Below are 9,739 nucleotides of genomic sequence, written 5' to 3' on the forward strand. Positions count from 1 at the left end.
AAGATCCAAAGCATTGGATCTAATTTCAGAGATCACAGATATTTTTGAAAATCTGATAAGAGCTGAGAAGTAACATCTTGGAAAAATGCACATGCCCACACAGTGTGCCCACATGCTAAGCTTTCAAAGACGCTTCTGGAAGCACTACTGAGAATCCCTACAGCTGAAAGGATGTTCATGGTGCTGTGAGTGCAGACTATTCTAGATTGCTTTATTCAGGAAATGAAATGAAGAACATTTTCTCCACCAGAATTCAGGAGGAGGCTTTAAAACAGAGCAGTGGGTCAGGAGGAGGGTAGGAGCATACGGTTCTCATGAGAGAAGTCATAAGAGACTGGAGTGTGTTCTCCCAAAGTTGGTGGAATGAGAGGGGGATTGGGGTGAAGGGAGAGGGACTTTGGATGACAACCAGGTGGGAAGGGGAAGAAGATCGGCAACCACCCAGCTGGCAGACGGCCCTGTGTTTGATAGGCTTCTCCTTATGACCCCTCACATCCTCAGTGAAGTTTCCAAACTCGGGAGATGTTGAGAAAGGTTCGGTTTCATGCAGAAAATAGTGATGGGGCTAAAGTTCACATCTGAGTTTGATGTGAGGCAACACACACAGATGTGGAGTGTGGAGACAGAGAGCAGCATAAAGAAGAAAGTGTGTGAGTGTGTGTGTGTGTGTATGTGTGTGTTTAAGCATTAGGAATTGGAATTTGCAAAAATGTAACGTCACCGGGCTGCTGCTGCTGAAGCAGACTATCAATGACCTAATCCACTACACAGAGTGTTCAAGTCAAATGTGCCAAATCTCCAAGGGGCAGGAAGGTCCCACATGACATTCGGATCACACACAGCCCTGAGCTCAGCACCGTGCCCAGAACGACACAGTTAGCAAGGGATGAGCTGGGAGCCCAAGCCCATTCTGACTCAGATCCATACTCAGATCCATAAAGTAAAGAGACGCGTTTTCAATGTTCCTTTTTTCAACTCCTGGTATTGCTGCAATATCATCTACTGATTTTTTTTTATTGTCACTAGGCAACAATCCAGCTGGATTCATTACTCTTTCACCCATGTTACTTACTCAAGAGTCTATTATATGTGTAAGGTATTCAAGGCTGGGTTTTGGTTTTCAGATCCTGACTTTCCTCTCCTCCCCTCTGGGATTTCTCAGCACAGGAGCTGCACTCACCAGGAAAGAGAACTAAACGGGAAGTAAAGCACTGCCACGTGAATACAGAGCAAGAGCCTGAGAACTGCGGGGACCAGGTGCCCTGGGTGGCCTGGAATGTGCCCATTTTGTGACTCTTTTCCCCGTATCCGTATGAATAACTTGCCCTTTCACTCTCAAAATGCCCCACTTGGGTGATAGATATATGGTGGCCCAACTAAGACTCCCAGTCTCAGGGACAAGCTGGTTTGGAGAAGGCAGCTCAGGGTAGGGGTCACTAAGTGGTCACTTGATTCTCACTCAACCCCCAACCCGCTGAATCTCAGGTACCTGCATCCACAGCCTCCAACCTCAGGTGGAGAAAACGGACTGAAAGAGAGGTAGACCTTGCCAGGTGTGAGGACTGCACGGAACAGAAAGCAAAAGAGGGTGGCTGGGCCTGCCCTGAGAAAACAGGTTTTTCTTCAGCATACTCATCCCATGGAGATGGGAAGGGCAAGAGGAAGTTCACCAAGGTGCCCTCACCTGTAACACGAGTGAGCTTGCCCCTGAGTAAAACGTGGTCCAGTGGATGTCTCGGGCTCTGACCAACCATACTGCCAATGCTTCCTTGCTTGGGAGGAGTTAGATGGGGGAGACAGCCTAGGACGACCCCCTCTCCCTGTGACAGGCAAAGCATCCGGCAAGGGTGCCTTCAAGATGGAATAGGGTAGGTTCCTGGACACTAGGAGCATCTATGCTGCGGCCATGAAGTCGGAGGCGTAGTTCACATTTCATTATTTTACACACTGAAGAGCTCTGGACGCTGTATCTCTTCACTGGGTTTCCCGACTCTACAGACATCATGCAGTTTGCAGGGGGTGTGGCGGGAAGGCATGTGCACCCACGGTGCGAGGTAGACTGTGGTAAGAAGCCTAAGGGAGATCCAGATCGTGCTCCGGGTCCTTAGAGGAGGAGGCTTCTGGAGGGAAACCTGGGAAGACTTTAGGCTCAGGTGAGATTTGAAAGAGAGAGCGGGGCTTCAGTGTGTGGAAGTGGGAAAAGGAAAGCATTCTAGACAGTCTTTTTTTTTTTTTTTTTTTTTTTTTTTGGTAGCAAGGGAAAAAAAAAGCCAACTCAGACTGCTTCATGAAAAGTTTTTCTACAGGCAGAGAATAGGAGGCAGTGACTTGCCAGGTTCACGCAGGTAAACTTGCTTGGTAACCAAGCCAGGACTAGTAGTCTTTATTCTGGCTTGGCTGCATTATGAGGGAGGGGGAGAGGTGCAGCTCCCTGGATTCCAAGAAAAATAAACTCTCTCCAATGATCTCCACTAAGAGAAGGTGTAGTTACTGCGAGGATTGTGCTCAGAAAGCCAGGGAAGCCTAAGATCCAGTCCTGGGGAAACTTTGGGATGGGAACATACAGGTAGATGTACTTGGAAAACTTGAACTCTGATTCTCCTGAAGGCTCTGTGCCTGCAAGAGGGGCTCACTACCCACGGTTAGCGGAAGCACTGCCCCCTGCTTGATGACCATGCAGGAGCCTAAAATGAGACAGAGGCCTTAGAGGACAATGCTTGCCCTCCCCAGGATCTGCCCCACCTCTCCTCCTGGCCACCAGACCTACAAGTAGGGTTAATGTTTAGCCTAGCTGGAATCTTAGCATAGCTAGTTTGTTTGGTTGGGGAAGTGCTGGACACACACACGAAGGAAGGAGAGGGACTGTGTGTTGAAGAAGCTGCAGCTCTTGCCTAATAAGTACCAGCAGGATCTGGGAGAATGTGCCTGGAAGGAGAGCCTGCTGGTGATGCATCAAGGGGGTCAGAATCTAAACTAAGCAAGGGAGAGTTGTTGATATGAGCACTCTCTCCCATGACACAAGATTTAATACCCAGGGAAGGTCCTAGGGGCTTGTCCTGATACCCTGCTGAGATGACTCTTAGAAGCTTGGGTAAAGCAAAGCCCACATTAAATGAAGTTGAAATGCCAAATCCACCACGGAAGATTCTAGGAAAATAGATCAAAAGATTCAAAAGGTGGGCAGCTAGAATAGGTCTAATGTATAAGACTGAAAGACCCCCGAGCTGACTGTGTTCCCCAGGAGGGCCTGGAGGTCATTCCATTTGCCAAGGCAGTAGGAATACTCTGGTAAGGGGGCACCAGATTGTTGAGCATCTCAGTGCTGGCTGTCTGCTGTAGGCAGGGGATAAATATAAGACATATTATTACAGAACTGGGCTCCCTGGTAGCCATGAGGATGATGGGATGTAGGGAACACTAAGTCTTCAGGTGATAGCACTTAACCATCAGACTCAAGGTGGGCGTAACTACCATAATGGACGACAAACTGGAATGGCAACCAACAGTGCCCAGCCTGCACAGATCTACAGATATAAATAATATAAGATGATGCTCCTACTAGCAAAATAGACGGTCAACTAAGAAGGGTAGGCTTTATACATAAAATCAGGAGTGATCAAGGATGAGCAGAAGGCCAAGCTCAGCCACCTCAACCAACAATCACAATCCCTTGCTCTGTTTCCAGACTTGAGCCAGTTCGTAGACTCAGAGCCCATCAGCTAAAGGAGATGCCAGGTCCCCATAAGGAAGAAGCCTGCAAAATCATGCCAACTGAATACAGGAGTGAATCTCTCAGTCTCTCCCCAGAGGAATCCCCGGATGTTTACTCAGGTAACTGCACAATGGGGAAAGAGAAGTGCCCAGATCTCGGCACCAGAGAGCCATCACATCCCCCCTCCAAGACCGAGGCTTGTAAGGGTTGGGCAATAAGTGAAGCTCCCACCCAGCTTCATCTCACAGCAGGTCTGCTGGGTCCCTGGACCTATGCAGTGGTCATGTTTTCAGCTCCCAACTGTTTAACTGCAAAGGACTTACTCCTCTCATTTGTTCCTTTACCAGTAAAATAAGAGCTCCTAAAACCATATCCACTCCTGCCAAGACAGTAAGTCACAAATGGTATCACACTTCAGGGGGATGACAGAGATTAAGCCACCCACAAAGGTCATCCCCAATATAACCCCATTTAATTCAACAGCCTGGCCCCTGCAAAAGCCAGACTGACCACAGTCTGATGACAGTAGTCTTCCACAAACTCCATAAACAATAGCCCTGTTGCAGTTGCTAAACCTGATATGGTATCTCTGAGCAGATTAACATAGCTCTGGTAAGGGGTGTGGCAAATGCATTCTGTTCCATACAGACCAGTCTACATTCACATGGGACAGACAACAGTATACACTCATGGTCTTGCCCTAGGGTTATGTTAACTCACCTCCCTGCCCCCACAGAGTCTAAAGGGACCTAGACTGGCTAGATACTCCTGGGAACTTCGTCTAGGTCTACTCTATAGATGCCATTATGTTAATTGAACCAGATGTGCAAGATTAATGGCAAGTACCTTGGATGAACAGTCACTTCAGAGAATGGGTCACACAAGGACTTGAGGGCCCAATGGTTCTGGGACACAGGGAGACATTCTGTTCAAAGTAAAAGATAAAATTTTGTCCTTTTAGTCTTCCATCTCTGTGAAAGTAACACAACACTGCATATCGTTCTGAGTTTTGGAGGTAGCATTTTGAGAAATATGCTAAGATCCATTTTAGGAGTGACACTGAAAACTGATGGTTATGAGTGGGGCCCAGAACAAGAAAGGGCCCTGCAGCAAGTCCTAGTACAATCCTTGCAGCCCTGCTGTGTGGGGCACGTGACTGGTGGGTTCCCATGCTACCAGAGGTACCTGAGGAAGAAGAAGAAAAAGATGCTATGGGGAGCCTCTGGCAAGCCCCAACAGGAGAGGCACAGCACAGACCCATAGGGTTCTGGATCAAGGTCATACAATTGCAGGGAAGAACTACATTCCACTCAAAAGAAGCAATGGGCAAACTACTGCATCCTGGAAGGGACTGAACATATGCCCATGGGACATCAAATGACCATGTGGCAGAACTGGCCAGTATGAGCTGGATAATGTCCGACCCACTAACTCATTAAGCTGGCAGGCTGAGCAGCAATCCCTCACACGATGGAAGTGGTACATCCAGGATCAGGTATAAATGGGGCCAGAGGGGACAACTAAGCTGCATGACCAGGCAGCACGGACCTTCAAGCCACATCCATCAGTGTTGCACTGACGTCTCTCCTGCAGCGCACCTCAGACCCGATGACGGGTCCCCTAACGCCAGCTGACAGAGGAAAAGGCCTGAGCTTGGCTGCTGGGTAGGGGAGCCCAGTGTGTGGGTGGATGGATACTGGTGCACTGCACCCGTTGTCAGGGTGAAAGACTAGAGAGAAAGAGAACATCCCTGATGTACGGGGTTTGGGGCAAAGTGCACCTGGTCATCCATCCACCTTGCGTGGTTAGAGAGCGGCCTGAGGTGAGAATGCACACAGATGCATGAGCAGTGATAAGTGACTTAGGCAGTTGATTAGGGGCCTGGGAGGAACAAGATTGGAAGATCAGGAACAAGGAGATCCCAGGAAGAGGCACAGGGTGGACCTACGAGTGTAGGCACAAGTTGTGAGGATTTCTGTGCCGCATTTTAACACCCATCAGAGAAGATCTGCTCCAGAAGAGGCATTAAATGCTTAAGTGAACAGAATGACTCGGCCAGGAGTTGTGTCAGTCTCTGCCCCCGACCACCCAGTGTTTGCACAGTGGGCTCGTGAACAGAGCAACCACGTGGCAGGGGTGGAGTCTGTGCTTGGGCCACTAGCTTGGGCGTCCACTTACCGCTTGACACTGCTGAGGGTCCTCCCTGCCAGCAACAGACATCACTGAGACCCCACCCCAACAAGCCCCGTCACACTTCCATCTGTTCCCTCCCTTACACAATGAGGGCTACACTTACAGCCCCCATGGCATCAGGCATCAATTAGCTAAGGGTGGTCTTCACCAGCCAGAGATTCTACACTCAGCAGTAATTACAGACGGCGAGTTATTTCTGCAGAAGCCCACTCAGTGCAGCTCACTTTGTAAAAGGACAGGAAACTGTCTGCCTTCCAGGGGTGGAGCATTGTCTGGGAAAACACCAACATTGTGGAATTAGGAGTCCTTTCATTCTACCCTGATCTAAAATGGTACCTTTTGAGGAGTGCCTGGATGGCTATGACTTAGTTCCCAAGATGCGCCTAGCAGGGCCCCAAAGGGCTCTTTAACCCGGCTCCAGAGTGGAGTCCCACAGTCCTGACCTTCATTTTCCTGGAAGGCAGAGGGAAGCTAATCGCAGTGAGAGCCCCAGTACCTGGTACCTCGTATTCTCACACCTGCTATCACCCTGGACCTTGGGACAACTCCACAGATGACAGGAGTTCCCTGTGTTACTGGAAGGACCTGAAGCTCCAAGACGGACAGCCCATGGTCTTCAGCTGCTATGAGCCAGAATCTGTCCCATCCCTCTGTCTGCGGAGCCACTGGCCATGGCCTGCTTTTGTCAGGGTACCCTCTGGCCCCCTTTGGTTTGGGCATAAAAACCCAACTGTAGTTTCATCACTTTTCTGTCTCACATTTAGAAGCCTAGAGTTTGGGGGTTGTCTCTTTTTCTTTCAGCAAGTGAATCGCCATCTGATGCCTCTCTGGAAAATGGAACAAACGAACCTGCTCAGAATTGAACCTCTACCTCCCCGGCCCCAGCCCCTTAGGTTTGGCGCTCTGTTTAAAGAAGTGCATGTGTGTAGGGCTGGTGAGAACACTGGCTTTGGGACTTTTCACGATGAAAGGCAGGAGCACACAGATGCTCCTGTCTCCTAGGCAGGTGGGGTCACTCTGGCCCTTCTCGGGGTGGCTCTAAGCCAGTAGCTGGACACATGGAGAGATGCCTGGACAGGGTCCATCCCCACCAGGCTTCCAGCAGCATGTCCTGCTATCGCTCTGCCAGGGGAGAAGGAATTGATGTCAGCAAACGAGAGGGAGAACACCAGGACTCACAGCGACCCTGTCCTCTGCTCCAAGTCCATGCACCCATTTGACAGATAGAGCTCAAGCTAAACCTGAAGAGCAGGTGCTTGAAGCCCCTGGGAAAATGGGAAGAAGGATGCCTGAACCGTAAACAAGATCCTAAAACAAGAAGTTGGTGGCCTGAATCTTTGGGGTGGGAGATATCCTGACGGCCCCAAATCCAGCCCCTAGCGCAGCACTACACTTGGTAGGTCTTCAGTAGCGGGCAGTGGTGGGATGTTGGAATGAAAGAGGACTTGAGCCCTTGTGGCTGGGAATCCTGTTCCCACAGGCTTCATATTAAGCCCCATTGTCTGTCTTTTTCTTTCCAGATTCCCCAGCCCTGGGGGGGCAGCCCTCCACCCTAAGAGAAACAGAGACATGGATTAGTCAGGACATTCCTTCCCTGCCAACTCACCCTGCCTGCCTGGGATCAGAATCGGCCAACGCCCATTTCAAACACACTGGTTCCACTGGCCAGCCACCACCCTCGGCTGATACCCACCCAGTTCTGCCTTTTAAGGGTGGCACCTGGTTCGCTGTTTCTCGGAGGCCCACACCCTCTTTGCAGCTTCACCCTCTATTTTAACCCTCCCACAGAAGCATAGAAACAGATAATCCTGGCCCCTGGGAAGCACCTCCAGTTCTCAGAAGTCAGGTAAATGAGGTCTGGTTTATACTCTGCATACTTCCGAAAGGACAGGAGGCTGCTTCTTACAATAAGAAACAAATAGACAGTCCACTATCACTGCCAGGAATGAAACAACAGTAACGATCCAATGAAGTCCCTGTGTGTTTATTTGGCAGGGGGCAGGAATTTCTTGTATCAGAAATCCTGATTCAGGAAGAGTACTGCAACTTATCCAAAAATCTTGCTCTGAGCCTCCTAGCAGGCAAGGGGAAAAGTGACTTATGCTACTTTCATTATCAAATAAAAGAAAGTATACCATATCTTCTCAGGAACCCAGGTTCTCAGCAAATTTTTCTAACCCAAAGAGAGCCTTCAGAAAAATAAATATGGAGGGGAAGGAAAAAGAGCAAACTTACTCCCAGCTTTGATGCCTTGACTACTAAATGCTAATTAATTATTACCTGCAGACAGCAATGAATTAGCATAAGCAGTAGCATTCATGGAAAGTTTTACAAAATACACCAAGTTATTTTCCCAGTGCAGTTTCAAAATCAACTGCAAAGCCTACAAAAATGCAAAACTCTGACCCCAACCTTAGACCTATAAAATCGGAATTGCTGGAGGGAGTGACCCACAAACACACACTTCCCTTGTGCTCCCCCATGGAATTCCTGGACACCCTAAAATTAGATAACTGATTCAGAATTTCCTTATATTTGGCAAGTGCATTCCAATTTGGACCAACGAAAAGCTCCTCTTCCCTTACAACTGTACTTTAAGCAGCGAAAGATGGCCCTTCTCCCAGGACTATGCCAGCTGTATTGAAATGAGATGTTTGTAAGTCAAGCCTGCCTACTCGCACCTCCCCTACCCGCCTACTCCCAGCTCCGCCCCGCTGTGTTAGTCCAGGTCCTCAGAGAAGTAGATGCCAAGAGGGATTCAACATGCAAGGATTTTATCAGAGGAAGTACATGTGGCAGGAAATAGAGAGGGAGCAGAGAAGGCTACAAGGTGAGTCTGACCCCCAAGTGGGGTCGCCAGATTTAGCAAATAGTCAGCATGCTCAGGTAAATATGAATTTCAGATAAACAATACATTATGTTTTACTATAAGGATATCTCATATAGTATTCGGGACATACTTATACTAAGAATTGTTTGTTTGTCTGAAATTCGCATTTACCTGGGTTTCCTATATTTTATCCCACAGCCCTGACTCCAAGCAAAGGAGAAAGGTAGGTTGAGTGGGAGCATCCTGTGCTATCTAAGGAAGGTGCAGCCAAGCCACTGGGGAGTCCTTGAGCTAAAGTTAGGGGACATCCGAGCAGTCCCCTGTCCCCAGCAAAGGACTGGCCTTAGTATGCCTTCTGTACTCAGTATTGATGGGTCGTGGGAAGTGCTGTGGCCTCAGCACAAGGGAGGGGTGGATTCAGGATCCAGGAGCCAGGGCCCTGGGGTCAGTTAAGCTCTCCGTACTTGGAAGTCGCCAAGGCACACACTCAGAGCCGCCATACCCCAACACACAGCCCAGAGCCAGCAGCAGCTGCCATTGGACACCTGTCTTCCAGCCCCAGCTCAACCTCCTCGAAAAGATGTCAAGGAAAAACATCTCTGCACCAGTTGCCCCCTCCCTACACTCCCTACCCCATCTCATAAGTACACTGGAAAGAGAGACGAAGTGATGGGCCCAGTACTTCCTCAGTTCCCTCTGGCTGCCCCCAAACAGTAGAGGGAAGCCACTGCCTAACCCCACATCCCAGACAGAGCGCCGACCTGGAGTCAGGCCCGGCCAGCTCGGGCCCTGAGGGCAGGCAGCGGGCCTCCCCAGAGGCTGCCCAGGTCTCCTGGAGAAAGGAACTAGATCACACTTCCTTCCAGACATCTGTCTTATGTCTGACAAAAGCTCTCAAACTTTAAAGTCAAGATTTTGTCAACTTTATTCTTGGTCTTGGTCCCTGCAGCCTGAGCTTTGGAAAGCCTTCAGAGAATGAGCGAGGAAATTCAGGTTCGTTCAGC

The sequence above is a fragment of the Camelus ferus genome, chromosome 17, assembly GCF_009834535.1.
Source record: "Camelus ferus isolate YT-003-E chromosome 17, BCGSAC_Cfer_1.0, whole genome shotgun sequence".
NCBI classification, from domain to species: Eukaryota; Metazoa; Chordata; class Mammalia; order Artiodactyla; family Camelidae; genus Camelus; species Camelus ferus.